This window comes from Bacillus rossius, chromosome 1, assembly GCF_032445375.1.
Source record: "Bacillus rossius redtenbacheri isolate Brsri chromosome 1, Brsri_v3, whole genome shotgun sequence".
In the NCBI taxonomy this organism is placed as follows: Eukaryota; Metazoa; Arthropoda; class Insecta; order Phasmatodea; family Bacillidae; genus Bacillus; species Bacillus rossius.
In genome coordinates, this window is record NC_086330.1 from 61,187,486 (window position 1) to 61,205,934 (window position 18,449).

Below are 18,449 nucleotides of genomic sequence, written 5' to 3' on the forward strand. Positions count from 1 at the left end.
TTTATTGGTATCATCGAGAACATTTCTATGAAACTGAAACTTCTATGAAACTTGGAGTTTGGCTTCTGGGTTGTAGCCGCGTCGAAGGCGAAGATATCAAATTCGTTTCGGTCGACGTCCATGATGATGGTGACAGCAACGTCAACCGAATCGTCGGTGATATCTTCGCCTTCGACGTGGCCACAACTCAGAAGCCAAGCAGCTCGAGATAATAGCCGCGAAAACCTGCGATCTTTACTTATATGAAACTTATATGAAAATTTGCAAATAGTCGATCGAACAAATGAAATCGTTGTGGCCGGCAGGGCCACATTTTTACTTGTAATTTATTTTTGTTGCTGGTCTCTAGTTTTATATGGTTTTTTATTTCACGTATTTTTACGCTTTTTTAATAAATGTTAATTTATCTGTAAATTTTTTTAATTATATTTGTTTCTGTTAATTAGTTATACGCCGTTTGGTAGCTATCGATTATGAGTTTAAGAACATCGATTGTGTTTCACGTAAATACCACTTGGTGAGCGCCCGGCGGTTGGCTGATGACGTCAGACATTCGGCTTGCCGGGAAGAAAAAAATCAGCTGGGCCGGCGGGAGAGTTTGTGCCGAGCGACCGTCGAGGACAGAGCCATGTGACGGCGCGGACTGGTGTGCCGGACGGCAACGGGCGACGAAGAGTATTGGGTTGGAGGATCCACGATGGGTGACAGGGCAAATGGTTTGCCCTGTGGTACAGAAGAAATCAAGGTAAAGAGAGGCCGCGATTTTGATTTTTACCCTCGTGGTGCTGCACTGGTTTTTGGCAAACCTAGTGAACTGTGTATTTTCCCATACTAAATTTTATTTGGACGGAACTTTTATTAGCCTGTTTTTGGTGAAGAGGCCCATTTGTTTCACACGTTGTTCCAGTGTGGGATTTTTTAATAAGGTCGCCCGTTTGCCTGTAGTTGTAATAAAAGTATAAGTTTGGAAGAAACGAACATTTTGCAATTTGTTTTTGAGACTTTGTCTTCGGAATTTGCATACTTAAAGTTGCATTTAGCTAATATATCAGCTTGTGCAGTATAATTAAATGTATGCGATCGGTATTGGACTACATGCGCAGCCTGATGTTGGTTGGTTGGTGCGGCCATTCTACGTTTTTATGAAATCATTGGCAAGTTAATAAAGAAGTAAGACTTTGTTTGAAGTATATGATAAATACTTCTGTGGTAACATAGTTATGTTACGTGAAGAGTTTTTGCTACATTTCCCTTAAAAATAAGATAATTTTTTTTTGGTCATCGTTCACGCCTTTGTGAATTCGTACCTATGGCCCGGCGTGGCATTAGACTCTGGAGTTGGTGAGGAAGGTCAGGAAGCCAGCGCACGCCTAGGATATTAACTTTGTTTTTTTGGCAAGTCTTTAGCAACGAACATCTGAAGAAAGACTAAACCGTTGATTGAGAGTTTAAGAACTTTATTTAAATAAATTTTTTGTACTTCAGTTTTATTATTGTAATATTTTTTTATATATTTATATATTATATTGATTGTCTTGTTTGATTTTTGGTATTAGGGCAGTCAGTATATTTTGATATTTTATAGTGGCCACGCCTCACGCCCTTATATATTTTTATACTTGTTGTTATCAGTATTTATATTTTTACGATTTTTTAAAGGTTATTGTTAGTATCGCAAATGGGGATAAGATGCTGCCATTATTAACGTCAGCTTTTGTAACTAAGCTTGTATGGTTATGTATAGTAAAAATTATTTTTGCAAATTTCTATTTTTTAATAACATACGTCCAAAGTCTTGCCTCTTGTTTGTTTAATGGTTACTCTGCTATTATATCCTTTAAATTTTTTGGCCTGACCCCTGGGCAGTGGTGTGGGGAATTTATATTGTTTAGCTTTTTATGCCTGGTTTTAATATTTATTTTTTCCCTTCGCGCCCAGAGTGAGTCGGGGACGCAACCCCTCTTCCAATTAAGGAGGAAGAAGGGTTACAACCTGCGCCACTCTGCTGGGCAGAGACTTTGGACTTTTGCGATTTTGCTGACTTTTTTGTTTTTTTTAATAATGGCAGTTTCTTGGATTTATAAACTTCCCAAAGAACAGGTTTACGCTAATTTGCAAGCTGCGGGAGCAGGATCAGCACCAGGAATTTTAGTGGTCTTTTAGATTTCCAGTGATGGTTTTGAATTTTTTCCTGTGAGGTTATAGTTTTTATAGTTCTTTGCTTTAGTTTGCAACCTTTAGTTATTGATTATTTTGAGAGAGAAGGTTTTGTCTAATACGTTTCGGTCTTGACTTTGGAGCTTGTTTGTTTTGTTTTGGCATACTTAGATCCCGTTTGTTCGGTTTGTGAGTTTAGTTTGTCTTTTCCGTTACTTGTTGGAAAATCCTTCTCTTGTTTTTTTTTTTTTTGAGCGTTGAAATTTTGACTGAGGCTTTGGAGGCAAGTTTTCCTTGTTGCAGGTTTGTTTGTTTGAGTTTGGGCTGGTTTGTTGGATTAGAAGTTTTTGAGAATACTTTGTCTCCAAGTCCAAGGTTTTTTTTTTGACGTTTTAGTTTTTTAAGGTTGCTGTTTAAATTTTTTTTTTTGTTCAAGGCGGAGGTTGTGGCCGGCAGGGCCACATTTTTACTTGTAATTTATTTTTGTTGCTGGTCTCTAGTTTTATATGGTTTTTTATTTCACGTATTTTTACGCTTTTTTAATAAATGTTAATTTATCTGTAAATTTTTTTAATTATATTTGTTTCTGTTAATTAGTTATACGCCGTTTGGTAGCTATCGATTATGAGTTTAAGAACATCGATTGTGTTTCACGTAAATACCACTTGGTGAGCGCCCGGCGGTTGGCTGATGACGTCAGACATTCGGCTTGCCGGGAAGAAAAAAATCAGCTGGGCCGGCGGGAGAGTTTGTGCCGAGCGACCGTCGAGGACAGAGCCATGTGACGGCGCGGACTGGTGTGCCGGACGGCAACGGGCGACGAAGAGTATTGGGTTGGAGGATCCACGATGGGTGACAGGGCAAATGGTTTGCCCTGTGGTACAGAAGAAATCAAGGTAAAGAGAGGCCGCGATTTTGATTTTTACCCTCGTGGTGCTGCACTGGTTTTTGGCAAACCTAGTGAACTGTGTATTTTCCCATACTAAATTTTATTTGGACGGAACTTTTATTAGCCTGTTTTTGGTGAAGAGGCCCATTTGTTTCACACGTTGTTCCAGTGTGGGATTTTTTAATAAGGTCGCCCGTTTGCCTGTAGTTGTAATAAAAGTATAAGTTTGGAAGAAACGAACATTTTGCAATTTGTTTTTGAGACTTTGTCTTCGGAATTTGCATACTTAAAGTTGCATTTAGCTAATATATCAGCTTGTGCAGTATAATTAAATGTATGCGATCGGTATTGGACTACATGCGCAGCCTGATGTTGGTTGGTTGGTGCGGCCATTCTACGTTTTTATGAAATCATTGGCAAGTTAATAAAGAAGTAAGACTTTGTTTGAAGTATATGATAAATACTTCTGTGGTAACATAGTTATGTTACGTGAAGAGTTTTTGCTACATTTCCCTTAAAAATAAGATAATTTTTTTTTGGTCATCGTTCACGCCTTTGTGAATTCGTACCTATGGCCCGGCGTGGCATTAGACTCTGGAGTTGGTGAGGAAGGTCAGGAAGCCAGCGCACGCCTAGGATATTAACTTTGTTTTTTTGGCAAGTCTTTAGCAACGAACATCTGAAGAAAGACTAAACCGTTGATTGAGAGTTTAAGAACTTTATTTAAATAAATTTTTTGTACTTCAGTTTTATTATTGTAATATTTTTTTATATATTTATATATTATATTGATTGTCTTGTTTGATTTTTGGTATTAGGGCAGTCAGTATATTTTGATATTTTATAGTGGCCACGCCTCACGCCCTTATATATTTTTATACTTGTTGTTATCAGTATTTATATTTTTACGATTTTTTAAAGGTTATTGTTAGTATCGCAAATGGGGATAAGATGCTGCCATTATTAACGTCAGCTTTTGTAACTAAGCTTGTATGGTTATGTATAGTAAAAATTATTTTTGCAAATTTCTATTTTTTAATAACATACGTCCAAAGTCTTGCCTCTTGTTTGTTTAATGGTTACTCTGCTATTATATCCTTTAAATTTTTTGGCCTGACCCCTGGGCAGTGGTGTGGGGAATTTATATTGTTTAGCTTTTTATGCCTGGTTTTAATATTTATTTTTTCCCTTCGCGCCCAGAGTGAGTCGGGGACGCAACCCCTCTTCCAATTAAGGAGGAAGAAGGGTTACATCGTAACCAATTTAAAGTTAAAAAAAAATCCATTTTAAGAATATCTGTTGTAAGTGACAACAACTAAGTGTCCTTTCATCGAAACTAGCAACTTACAAATTCTGAAAGACAAAATTTATTAAGACGTTAGTAAGAGTAAACTAATACCAAATCCCTATGAAAACACTGATGAACCATGAGTATATTTACCTTTAAAGTTCATTTGAAGTATTATATTATAATCACAAACAATGCCACGAGCGCAAATATTATTTCACCGTGCGAAATGATGGATTCAGCGGTAACATACAATGGGTTTTATCGATCATAAAAACTCATAATTTTGGTTTGAACATGGGCATAGATCCCAGGGGAATCAGGGGGGCCAGGGCCCCTCTTGGAAACAAGAAGACCTCTTACTGAGGTAACCCTTTTTCGCTTGCAAAAGCGTAACTGTTAAACGGGTATGATATACGTAAACATCAAAAATATGTTTTACGGAAAACTTTCAGTAGCTTATATTTTTAAGTTTTATGTTTGTTGTATGTGTATAGGCCAAAATATAAGCAGTAGCCTGCAGCATACAAGTACCATATCCAGATATGACTTGTTTCGGTTAAAAGCCACGCACAAAACCTCTCCGCCCCCCTCCCCAACAGTTTTCTAAATTTCCGCGGGCCCCTTGTGAATCCTACAGATTTGCACCCCTTGGTTTGATCATCGCTTTAGGCACTGCGTGATGAATCTTTGACTACCTAAAAACAATAAAACATTTGATTTTTTTTTTCGTCCCATTAAATTGGATTCCAGTAAATAAAAAATTTCATTTTATACCAACGGTAAAAAACACACTCCCATAAATGTATTTTCAGAATTTTTCCAATAGGCTACGCAATGCCGACACAACTTCTATCGCTAATTACAAAGTCATGTATTAGAAAGAGACGTTTAGTGACCATTGCACTGCCGGTTGTACTTTGAGCAGGTAATCCTATATATTTGTGGCACAGGCTAAGTCCTATCACTTTTACTGGCTTAAAGTATAACGAAATAACGGCATCCACATTCTAGCATTCACTTATTGAAACTGTTTTATTTTTATATTTGCTTACAAACTGCTTTCATGTTTGCTTCAATGTGGCTTTATTTTTAAAAGTTTGTAGGTGTTTACTAATTTCAGAAAAAAACAAGACGAAATAAATATGGTTTATGTATTATGCTAGTGAGAAACGCTTTGTTTTTATCTGCATGCATTATACGGGTAGGTTTATTGATTAAAGTAATTTTAGTTGCCTGAATTTTGTCCGTACCACGAACTAGGTTGACATTACAAACATGTCACCTACTCCTTTGTAAACCCGTGTTAAACGAGGCGGATTCAAAAATATAATGTAGGGAACATTGTTTAAATGTGCACGAATATTATTTTCACATTATATAAATTTATCTGTAAGAGTAAATTTAATTTGGGGAAACCCAGCGTTTTTGTTTGGATTGAGTTTTTTATCTATGGACCTATAGAGCAACATCTGTTAAACGGCAGTCAAGCGGAAAAAAGGGTCACAATATTCTATTCATGCTGGAACCAAAATTGTGCGACTGGCGCGATGTACGCGATGCGAATAAAATATTTTTCTAACCAATCACGTCCGACACATTTTTGACGTCTGCATGATAAAACTGGTGGACGCTACAGTTTTTCCGATTAAAAATATATTCTATTTTCATTGCGTTGCTGGCGCAAAGTTACTGAAATGAGAGTCACAGTTTAATTATCAAGAGATGGCCAGACTAGTGCAGAGGTAATAAATACTATTATAATTGTTAAAGTATTGTTTACTTAATTTATCTGTGAACTCTTATATGTGTTCACCGACAGTGATTTTTTTCCGAATAACCGGTTAATTTTAATTAAACATATTTATTTCAATAATATAGATTTTAAAAAACTTGTAAAAATATATGCCTTATGTTTGGTATGTATATTAAATTGCAATAAATATTTTATATATAATTTTTTAATTTTGTTTTTCGGGTGGGTACAAAATGCATGTTCACAATAACGCGATGTGATTGCAGCATAATGAAATAATATTCCAGGTAAAAATGACCAACCATTGTTGTCGTGTTTTCGTGTTTAGACGTTTCATTATTTTAATTATGACTTATATAGTTTTACATGTGAGCGTGTGGTCAAGTACATTCTGTGCTCCATGTTTTACAACTGGAAGGTAAGAAAAAACTTTCTTCCGAGGCCTTCATGCTTAAACATACGTAAAATAAGTACTTTAATTTACATGAACACTAAATAAGAACAATATTAATGGTATGACTATGCAATTTTTCGTAATGATAAGCGTCATTCAAATAATGGTCCAAATATAGGATCTAACTTGTACTTCAGCCAGATATTTGAATTCACATTTATACTGGCTACAAATAGAAAAAATTATTAGATTATACTGTTTTCACTTCGCAATCAAGTATCTTTTCAGGTGTAAATATGTTTGAGTTATTATTATAAAAAAATAATACTTTTAGGATGGTTTATGTCTTTGGTTATTTATATATCACAAAACGTGTTTAAGGGTAGTTAAAATTATATTATTTGTTAAATTTCAAATAGTCTCTTTTCTTAATCTTGTCTTTATTATTGTCAATTTTTTAAATATCTTACAGTCTACGTTAAACCACTTTTGAAATCTTAAATATATATATATTTTTTTAGTTGCTAGTATTTCTTTTTAAATTTAGTTTTTATTTAGGTTAGCTTCGTTTTTATGAAACATTTGTTTTATTATCAATTTACATGTAGTTCGTAAAATATTAATGTCGTTAGTTTGGAAGATGCCTTAACTTCGCCACATAAGATACGTCAGTAAAATAAAAATAAAATTTTTTTTCTGGAGTAAACACACGTATGCCGTACTGCGTTGTTATTTACAAGTGTTCATACGGAACAAAAAGTTGAAGTTAATTTTCGAAATGGGAAGATTGCAACCTTGTTAACTTCGCACGCTCAGCACACAGGGCGGGGTTTCCGCAGCTGCGGTGGGCCCCGCGCCGGCTTCGGTGCTCGTTCATTACCGCGAACCACGGCGGACATCGGGAGTGTGCTGCCTCGCCTCGGCGGCAGGTGTCCGCGCGCTAGCGGCCCTGCAGGTAGGCCTGGCGCAGGGATGCCAACTTGGGAGTTTTCCCCCCAAATTTATGGGAAAAAAAGATTTTTTTTTTTTTTTTTTTAGGGGGTACATTTATTTAGGGGGATTTTTTTTTAGCGGGTAAGAATTTTTTGAGGGCGTGAAGTTAAAGTGTAGGTATATCTTGAAAACAAAGTGAAAAAAGATCAGCAACACAAGTGGCGCTGGTGGCTGAATTTCGCACTACGACCAACAACAACTTGCTGGTCAAGCGAATTTCGTTTTTACTTTTACCGTTCAACGTTTTCACGTTGTAAGTTGTTTGGTTGAGGTTGTGTCCGTTAGTTTTTTGTGTACTCGCGAGTGTTATTGGTTTGCAAAGTAAGTCGGTTATGTTTTTCTGTGGTGCCAAGGAATAATAATAAAAAAAAACAAGAAATATAATTCATTATTCGAGTTCAAACCTTTTCCAGAATGACAAAAAAAATTATCAGCAAAAATATACGAAATGTTGGGAGACCGACCCAGAACTTCCAGGTTAGTAAACATGTATTCTTTAAACCGAAATTAAATTCGTACATATATAAAATTATAGATACTGAAAGTTATTTTTCAAAATTATTATGCTCTGTTTGGGCAGAAAAATAAGGAAATGTAAGGTTCAAGAGAAAATAATTTTAGCTCTCAAACAGTGTGTACAATGAAAACTTTAGTGGTTTTTAATCGAAATATAGGGGGATTTGAAGTTGGTCCTAGGGGGAACACTCTGTAGGAGTTGGCATCACTGGGCCGGCGGGACCTGAGCGAGCGAGCGACGCGTGCAGTGGGGACAGCGGTGCCCGCGCACGGGGCGAATGAACAATAATTGTCCGGGGGACAGATCGACAGTCGCGTGTCCTTGCATGAGCACCACTTCGGAGCAGTGTCGAGAAGGATTTCGTACATGGGGGAAAATAATTCCCTTACTTCATTCCTTTGGAAACCAAATGCCAAGATATAGTTCTGTTATACTACAATAAAGACGTTGTAATTTTGTTTAACTCATGGCTGGGGTTATTTCCGCACATATGAAATACGTTTTTCGAGATAATAATACTGAGTATTTCTTACGAAAACTGGCGCACAATTTTATATTTCATTTGATGTTTCATTCAAGCACAGTTTTTTTTTATTATTTGAAAGTTAATAGAGAATTCAACAATTTTACTTCATTTGGTTGTATCATGCCTATAAATGTGCCCTGTTAATACTGGAAAGCTATTCAGGGAACGGTTTGTAAATAAACTTAACTATTGGAAGTACTGGGACAACACAAAGCCCGGGTAATAATCCGAACCTAGTATAACTGGTAACACAATTTTGTTGTGACATAATTTTTTTTTAAGTAAATGTACAAAGTTAAAAATATCTGTAATTTTACATAAATATTCTGTTGCATTTACAAAAAAAATTACAGTGATAATTTGGTACTCAAAGATATAACCATTTAAAAAGTACTTGAGGATGTCAGTGAGCTCTTTTGATGAATTTGTTCTTTTAGTAGGTTGAAAACTTACGTCACACCTAACAAACTTAATGAGAAAACCTGTGTGTCCACTACGAGGCACTCGCTCCCTACACAGGTGTCTGCTGCACTGACGCCGTAGTCGCTGCTGCAGTTGTGTCTCCCGAGTGAAGGACTGGGGTTGAACACCCGCGACTGTTTCGACGAGGCTGCTCGCGACAGAGATGGAGAAAGAAGGGGTCTTTCTTTCGCAGTGACTCGGGTGCGCAGAGCAGTCTGATCCATTACCAGCGCCCTTTACTCAGCTGCAACGGAAGGACGTAAGTCCGCCCGTGCGGGAGCTGTCAGAGGTGAGGCAGGGCGGATTATCGCGAGCGACGTCGGTGGCCGCGTGCGGCCTGTCATCACTGTATTCATACTCTGCAGTCAAGAATTCTTCATGATTATACTATATCATAGATAATGACTGGTTACATGTGACGTAAGGACAGTTAAAATACAAATGAAAAAAAAAAGATACAGTTATCTGAAGTATTAAAATTAAACTTTGTAAATAGTTTTACTTACATATGTATATGTGTGTGTAATTTTACACATAAAGGATGTGAAAACAAAGTCTCAATTAATGTTGGTGTAGATACTTTTACATCTATGCAGTCCTTTTTTTTCTTTTCAATTATGTGTTTAAGTAATAAATACTATCAAACGTGCAAAAAACGTTGCTATGATTTCGTAAATTTGCAATAGGCGTTGGTGTATTATTACTCCATGGTATGTGAGTTAAGACGTGCAATGCCATGTTTAAAATTTTCAACTAATACCAGTTGTGTATCATGAGGCTGTACACTTTTTCATAATTATACAATCTGTTATATTGAACCGAATTTCAAACTCACCACCTATGGAAGGCCAGTCTAACGTTTTGAACTCTCTCTTATCATGCACCTCTTATAAATTACAAAAAAATTAGAAAGTGCAACAGCATAGCGATGACTTTACTATATAACTATACAAACAGTAAGTATGTGTGAATATAATAAGGTTGTTTTGATATGCGTTTGTAATTTAACAGAGGTACTTAATCTTTGCAAATTTAATCTCACGTAATTTATGCAACTTCACAGTTGCGAAAGTTTGAAAAAAAACAAGCAATATAGTGTTAAAATATTAATTATATAAACGTAACGTATACTGTATGAGTATTTACACATAAACATACCAATGTGATATTAAATATATAGATTTATTGTAGTTTAGAAAGTACATACGTGTAATTTAACCCTAAGTCTTTATTGCAATCTAATTTGTATAGAAACATTTATGTAAAATTACACGGCTTGTACTTGTTTAAAAATAATACGGATGAAAAATGTTAAAATGATTAAAGGTTTAAGTATTCAATATTACTACTTTTTTACAGTGTGTGTTGTTTCGCAACAAACTTCTGTAATTACTCAATTTATTAGTGCGGAGTCTGCAGTTATGTTGTTCTGAATATACTTTAATATTGGGAATCCCTCCACCGGGGGGCTTTCCTGAGCGTAATGATGCTACGCTTAGAGCCTTTAGTTATCTTTAACTTTAGACTTTAGACTTTGGAAGTGGATGCCCGCCGGGAGCCTCAAGTCCCTAGCGAAGTTACGTCTCGAAGTAACGAGGCAACATGCTGATAAAGTTGCCGCTGCTTTGCTACACGCGCAGCCAATGTCGGCGCTTCCAACTTTCATTTTTGAACGCTCTATTTACGGTGCCTCGCTTAGCGTGCCAACATTTCGCGGGCATATAGTATGCATAGAACGTTTCTCGTCGTTTGCGGGACGAATTCGCCGTCACTTTCAGCTTCCTCTTCCCCTTCCCGCCTGCCAAACACTGTTAGATATTACAGTAGAGAAGCGTTTTTCAACCTTCTTGAATACGCGAACCCTTCACGAGTTAACAAATTCTGGCCACCCCCCCCCCCCCCACCCCCAGGGCCATAATAAAACTATGTCAGTGATTTTAAAAACCACTTATTTAATTTTCTTTCTGTTGAGACCTAAATATCTATAGAAAAACCAATAATTGTATTGTGCAAAGAAGCGCGAGACCATGCATATAGTGACTTGTCGCAAGGGTTGGCGCGGGAGGCGTGAGGCGAGAGACGTGTGGCGTGAGGCGAGAGGCGAGAGGCGAGAGGCGAGAGGCGAGAGGCGAGAGACGTGTGGCGAGAGGCGACAGGCGAGAGGCACCCCGCGCCCCCCGCTTCCTTGTGTTTGTCAGTTGTCCGAGTGCGCCAACAAGCACGGACGTGATTGTATTGTCTTTGCGCTTTTCTCCGCTCAAGCATAAATTTGATAAGTTTTTCAAACAATTTCAGCCCTCCACGTCTAGTAAAAGTTGCAGTGATGGAAGTTAATCAAAACCAAAAAATAAAATTAGACATTACGTCGACAGTTACTTGAAATACGGGTTTACTGTCATGAAAACTAAATCTCAATGTGTAATTTGCGGCGATGTATTATCACGTGAGAGCATGAAACAACCAAAGCTTATGCGTCATCTCTTAACCAAACATTCCAAAGAAGCTTATAAGCCGTTGGATTTATTTGAATGTAAGTTGAAAACCCTCAACCAGCAGCAAAATAATATGATTCAGGTAACCTAACCTAAAATATTATTGTTATTTAGTGATTAAAAACTAGATATTTATTACTCAATTATTTGAAGTAGCTGGCTTCTGCGTTGTAGCCGCGTCCAAGGCGAATATATCCCCGATGTTTCGGTCGACAATGTAGTCGCCATCATCAGGGTAGAGTTACCTACTGAGGTTATTACAAGCTCTTCTGCCTTCAATACTCTCGTCTGAGAAGAGTGTTTTCCGATATGCTGCAGCTGTTGGCCAATCACAGCCTTCCTTTCGTCTAGTTGTTTTGTTGGTTTTGCCAATCGGAGCTGGTATTTTGTGATTGGCTGGGAGTGATGGAAAATGAGTGGCCGCTTCTCTTCTGATTGGCTGAGCTTTTTGGCCAGTTAGAGGCGACCTGTTTTTTGTTATATGTAGAGCTAGGTTATGAGGTTTACTGAAGAGTGGATCCCATATTCTGCTTAATTTGTAGCCGTCTTCTCTATTTATTTTTGCTGGGTGTTTTAGTATTTCTACTGGTTCTCGAATGTATCCCTTTCTGGTATTATCGGATGTTGGCTATGGTGTGGTATTGGTCGAAATCAATAAGGTGTCTGGTTTCCAAGGAGCGTTCTGCTATAGCTGATCGTGGGTTTTCATGTTTACAATTGCTGATATGGTCTTTAACCCTTGTGATTATTCGTCTGCCAGTTTGTCCTATGTATGCCTTGCCACAAGAACATGGAATCTTGAACACACCAGCTAGGTTTTCGGCTTAAGTTTTGTCTTTCACAGATGTCAGAGACCCCACAGTCCCCTTTAGAGGGTTGAAAATTGTATGAATTTCTTGCTTCCTAAGAATTCTTGCCATCTGGTATAAAATTCCTTTGAAGTAAGGAATGAAAGCTTTACTAGGAAGATGCTCTTTATTTTCCTGTTGAGGTGGCTTTATGGCTTTCCTAATTTCTGATTTTAATAACCCATTTTCTTGAAGAGCACTTGTTACATTTTTCATTTCTTCCCCCAGTATTGTTTTCTTCTCAAATGGCTCTAGCTCGGTTGACCAAAGTTGAGAGGACTGTTCTCTTCTGAGATGGAGGATGGTGTGAACTCACATGTATATAGCTGCCTGTGTGGTTTTTCTTTCTATAAAAAACTTTGGACGATGTGGTAATCTTCTCCTCTTGTGATCAATACATCCATAAAATGCCATTTTCTTTCTAATTCCACCTCCATGGTGAATATATGTTCAGATGGATGATGTTTAGGTGTTTCAGGAAGTTTTGCAGCTTATCTTTACCATGGCTCCAAGTCACAAAGGTGTCATTTACATACCTGTACCAGCAATTGGGATTAAACTGGCTAGTACTTACTACTTTCTCCTCAAATACGGCCATAAAAATGTTGGCTAAGAGGAGGGAGGGAGAGAGAGAGAGAGAGAGATGAGCCCATGGTGGTGCCTTCCTGTTGCTTGTAGATCTTCCCCTTGAACGAGAAGAAGGTCCTTTATTTCTAGCATAATATTTACAGATTTTCCATATGGCGTCCGTAACGAATGTTGCAACAGTGTAAACACAACTCAAAATGACGGTCATAACATCCTAATTGTCAAGCGGCATAGGGCGCTTGCTTTTAAGACTTGTAGCATGTGTGCTACAGCCTCTACCTTTGATAATTGTTTATGTTGGTAGAAATGGTTAACTTTTTTTACTAACCTTTTCGGATGCCCTGGTAATAAGATTTATTTTGGATTTAAGTTTGTTATATTTTGTTTTTAAAAAAAGAAATTGTAATTCTTGTTTAGTCTTATTATTTTTAATTTTAAGATTTTAAGTTATTAAATTGGTCTGGAACGTTCAAGGACACTACAGAATATTTTGGTAATCGCTGCGCTAGGTGGCGCGTGAGCAGAACAGCTGAGTGTGTGTGACGTCAGGGGAGACTGGCGAGCGGCAGTCGCCTGGTGGGCCCGGGCGGGCGCGGACGTGAGTAAAACGCGGGTTGGCCATGGTGCTGGTTCCACGTCGAAGTGACTTGCTGGTCGAACATTTGAATAGGAGTCTTCATTTTGAATATGAATGGGGTTCATATATATATATATAATTTAGAACGCGTTGGTACGATGAAAACGCGAGTGGTTGGTGATGCGTGTGTGAATGTCGCGAGGATTTTCCAAGGATGAATTATGTGCGCCAAACAAAACTCCAAGACGGTATGGCGAAGGATTCGTCATATCCGTACAATTACCCGCAGCTACGGTAAGGTGTTAAGGCCAGGGTTTGCCATTAAAAACACTCGTGAGCAAACGAGTGTATTTGGTGACCGGACATCTCGACGTCAAAAAAGCAAGTTAGTGCCAGCCGTGCCACTGCCCCGTTGACCCCTTTGACCCCTGGTGCGAAACTATAATCTGTAAATTTTTGAGATTTAAATTAACGGAGTAATAACACTGAAACTGGGATTTTACGTTCAGCGTGTTCACCCAATGCCTGCCAGACGTAGAAGAAAAAAGGCGTCGACCGTTAGAAAATGACTTAACTGAGAAGGGCTTGTTAACCCATAGTTTGTAATTTGCTAAATTTTTGATATTTTGATTTGGATGTTAATGTGTGTCAAATTTTTGCTAGTTTTCGCCTATTTTATGGTAATTTCTGTTAATTGGTATTTACAGTAGTGCTACGCCCGGTGCGTATCTATATTTGTATTAATATGTTCTTATACATTTTAATGCCTTTTTGGTAGTTACATTTAATTTTTCGGAGCTCCGAAGTATATGATCCAAATTATACCTTTTTGGGGGATTTGTTAAAGTATTTTTTAGTATTATTATATAGCAATATATTTTTTTAAGTAGTAATAGGGTATGTATTTTAATATGTATGCGCTTATTTGGGATGAAACTATTTTATGGTATATTTATATACATATTTATTAAATGTTGCCATATACTTTTTGCGTCTTTTTAACTTGCTGCCTCCTCTCACTGTTCGCAATCATATTAGTATTTTTTGAGCCTGCCATTAATTTGGGTTTTGATATTTTTTTGGGTTTACCTGCGCTCGCGGTACGGGGCAATATAGGAGTGTACTGTGTCGCGGGTTGCGGAAGTTGTTTGGTTTGGCCGGGATTTAGGCCCAAACCTTACAGACTCTTAAGCCACTTTTCGAGGAATAAAACGGGAAGTTTTAACTCAAACTGGAATTTGCCCCAAGAAATAGGGAAATATTTATTTTTCTAATTTTTTGAGATTTTTTGAAGGAATTTTTTTTCCTAAAAACTGGCAATTTTGGCGGATTTTCGGGAATTTTGACAAATTTGGGCAAATTTTGAGTAATTTTTGGCCAATTTGAAAATTTTGTAGACCAAAGTCAAGGTCAACGGTCAAAGTCATCCAAGATGGCCTCCGTGACGTCATAATCCCAGACGGCGGCCGACACCTTGATACCTCATCCTGAACCCTGCCGCCGGAGGATCTGTTATATACTACTGTTAATGTTTTTACAAGATGCTAAATCTGTATATGCATTTTGTGTATGCAACCTTATTTGGCTCCTGAAATTATAATTTCTTGGTAATCTTTTTAGCCACTTGAATGTTTTAAACAAGGACCTCAACAGCTTAGCTGTTAGAAAACATTCTAACAGCTAAGGATAAAATAAAAGGATTCCTCGCAGAACTACGTTTTAGGACCATGTCTTTAATATATATATATATATATATATATATATATACATATACATACATATATATATATATATATACATATACATACATATATATATATATATATATATATATATATATATATTCAGAAGTATGCCGAAGAAACTGAAATTGACCAATCATTGGTAGTAAGTTCTCACATCCTTGCATAATTTCGAAGAGAAACTATTTACTTACTTTCCAAAACTGTACTCTGAAGCTGACAATGGGCATAGATGGATACTAAATCCTTTCTTGTATATGTCAGTACAACTGGCTGATCAAACCACGAAGATGAAAGAAAGTCTTATAGATTTAGCTTCTGAGGGCATGCTTAAAATGAAATTTTATTCGCAAAATATTGATGTCTTCTGGCTGAAGAGAAAACAAGAATATGCAAAACTGGCAAGGGACACTTTAAAATTATTAGTGCCATTCGCCAATTCTTACGTGTAAATCAACATTCTCTTCAATGGTGGACATAAAAACTAAAAAAATAAATAGGCTTAATTTAGAAAATTATTTATTTATTTGGGTCTCAAAAATAGAACCACGTTTAGACAAATTATTAAAAAAATGTACAGGTACAGCCTTTTCACTTAAATATACGTTGTTTTATTGTAGAGTAAGACCTACAAACACCTGCACCCGTGAGGGGTAGCGACCCACAGGTTGAAAAACACTCAGTAGTATTAACGGACTTTTAAACGCTGTGTTTCGACTTGTGAATTGTGTTTCGTTTTAAACAAAGGTAAACACACACGTTGACCAAAGAAGATTGTTCTTGCTAATACACTTAACCAGTTTTAGAATGGTGGAATATTCTTTTGGATTCATTTTTTAAGAAGTAAATTCAGGGTCTGTAAATTTACGAAGATCCCTGGATAATTTGTAACCAGCGTTCTTTGTAAATTAAATGTGGAAATACTTTTAACAGCTCACCCTCCCCAGCATAAATCTCTCCATTTACTCAAGAAATTTAAATGAAAGCGTGATCGGAAGCCCAAAGACAAGATACACTATAAATATATTTTAGTAATATTCTTTAACATATGGTGGAAGTTACCAAACTGTAAGGGAAAATTTGGCAAACACATATGGCAGTCTCTATTTTACTTTTCTTCCCTAAACAAATATAGAAAGGACACTGTAAGAAATTTTGGCCAATTGTTAATTCTTATAATGCTTTATAATACTATGGTCATCTTTCGATAAAATTTCACTGCGTGGTTAAATCTTTCCGCTGTTTCACATTTATTAAGCATACCTAAAAATGCGAATGAAATAGATTCAGAATATCACAGTTTACTCCCTGAATATAAGTAAATGTTTGCATAGTTTATATTAAAATCCTTCCCTAAACCTACAATTAGTGTTTATTTAATTTTACTATGACATAATTCACGATTTGAAATCATGACTTCTAAATGAAACCTAAGAAGTATTGTTTTTGTTGCTGTAAAGTGTGTATTTATAGCTTCTAGAAAATTTATATTTTCAGAAAAAATGTTAACCAACCTGCACTGTAAATTTTTTTTCAAAATATATCTGCGTAATACGAAATTACAAGAAGTAATATTATTTATTATGAATTTCAAGTAGGCTACCTATCCCTCTTTCGCATGAAAAAATTTATTTACTTATAGGCCTACTATGATTCCTTTGGGAGCCAGTTGCCAAGAAACAGTTTATAATACTACAAGAATGATATTGTAACTTTGTACAACATTAAGCTATGGTTATTATGAAATTCCTTTTTTCGAGATAATACTGAGTATTTCTTACAAAAATGGGCGCATAATTTTATATTTTAATTTATGTTTCATTCAAGCATATTATTTTTAAACCATAAAAAAATAGAATGTTCAGCAATTTGCCATTATTTTGTTGTATCATGTTTATTTAAGTGCGCAGCTTGTACTGGAAAGCTATTCAGGAAACGGTTTTATATAAATAAATTTAACTAGTGTAGGTACTGGGACAACTCAAAGCATAAATACCCGTGTGAAGAATCCGAGCCCAGTATTACTGCGAACACATGTTTTCTTTTATGTAAAGACACATTTACAAATATCTGTAATTTTACGTGAATATTCCTTTTCCATAAAAAACATTTACAGTTTATACGTAAAGTGTTCGGCGTCTACTAAAAACTGCGTGCGACTGACAGAGGGATGACGTGTCGGACACTCGACCGCGAACTGCCCCGAGGCACTCGGAGCCCTTGTTGCTCGGAGGGCCTCGGAAATGTCCGCGTCGCACCTGTAGCAGTTAATAACTAGCAGCGGTGTTCCGGCAGAAGGGCGTGTAACCCGGCCGTAAGTGCCTCCTCGCAGGCGGAGGGGCGAGGGGACACTGCTCGATCGCCCTGCCTGCTGGATTATTAAACCCCGGGGGGGACTCTGGCTCCCTACATTAATAAACATTTCCCCTTCCACCCCGCACTGCGCGGCCGTGCGGAGATTAATTACCCCGTATGCTAAATTGGGTTATCTTCTTCCCCCTCTCCCCATTTTTCCCCTCTTCGCCCTTTTTTTCCGTGATTTCACCTGGGCCGTGTGGGTAAAGAGAAACTGTTCCAGGGAATTATTTTTTTCCCCACACACACACAGCCGCCTGCTGCTTTGACCAAAGGGGCTTTACCGTATCTTGAGGGGGAGGCTCGTATTTTCCAAGGGATTTGCAACGGTGGTTCTCAGATGTTTTTATCTGCCCGCTAATGTCGGCGGCTTTTCGCGGTCGCCGTGTGAATATGCGTGTGTGTGTGTGTGTATGTGTTACTTCACGGGCCACTCAGCCCCGAGTTTTAGCCCCCCCCCCCCCCCCCAAACCATCTTTTTTTCTTTCAGAGTTCTCCTTTTTTCACCCTCAGATGTAAGTTTTCTCTTTCACTTTTAGGCCATTTTCAGACGAGGCGGTTTGGGTGATTCACCTTAGTTTCCTGGTTGATTCTCAACTATCTGGCTGCCGTGTGAAGACTTTATTTGGGCTGGTTTCACATCAGGCAACTTGTGGAATCAACTTAACTTCCCAACGGGAGTTCAGTTCGCTTTATTATTACTTAAATATTTCTAACAGTTTGAACAATGAAATGTTCTTACCGATCGCACATTCTTTGGCAGGCTCCATGCTCTTAAATATGGCACAGCATTTTCGTGCTACTTCCCTCTAAGCGTCACTCATCGCTGTATGCCTCAGAACTCACATCCTCTATCGCGGGATCA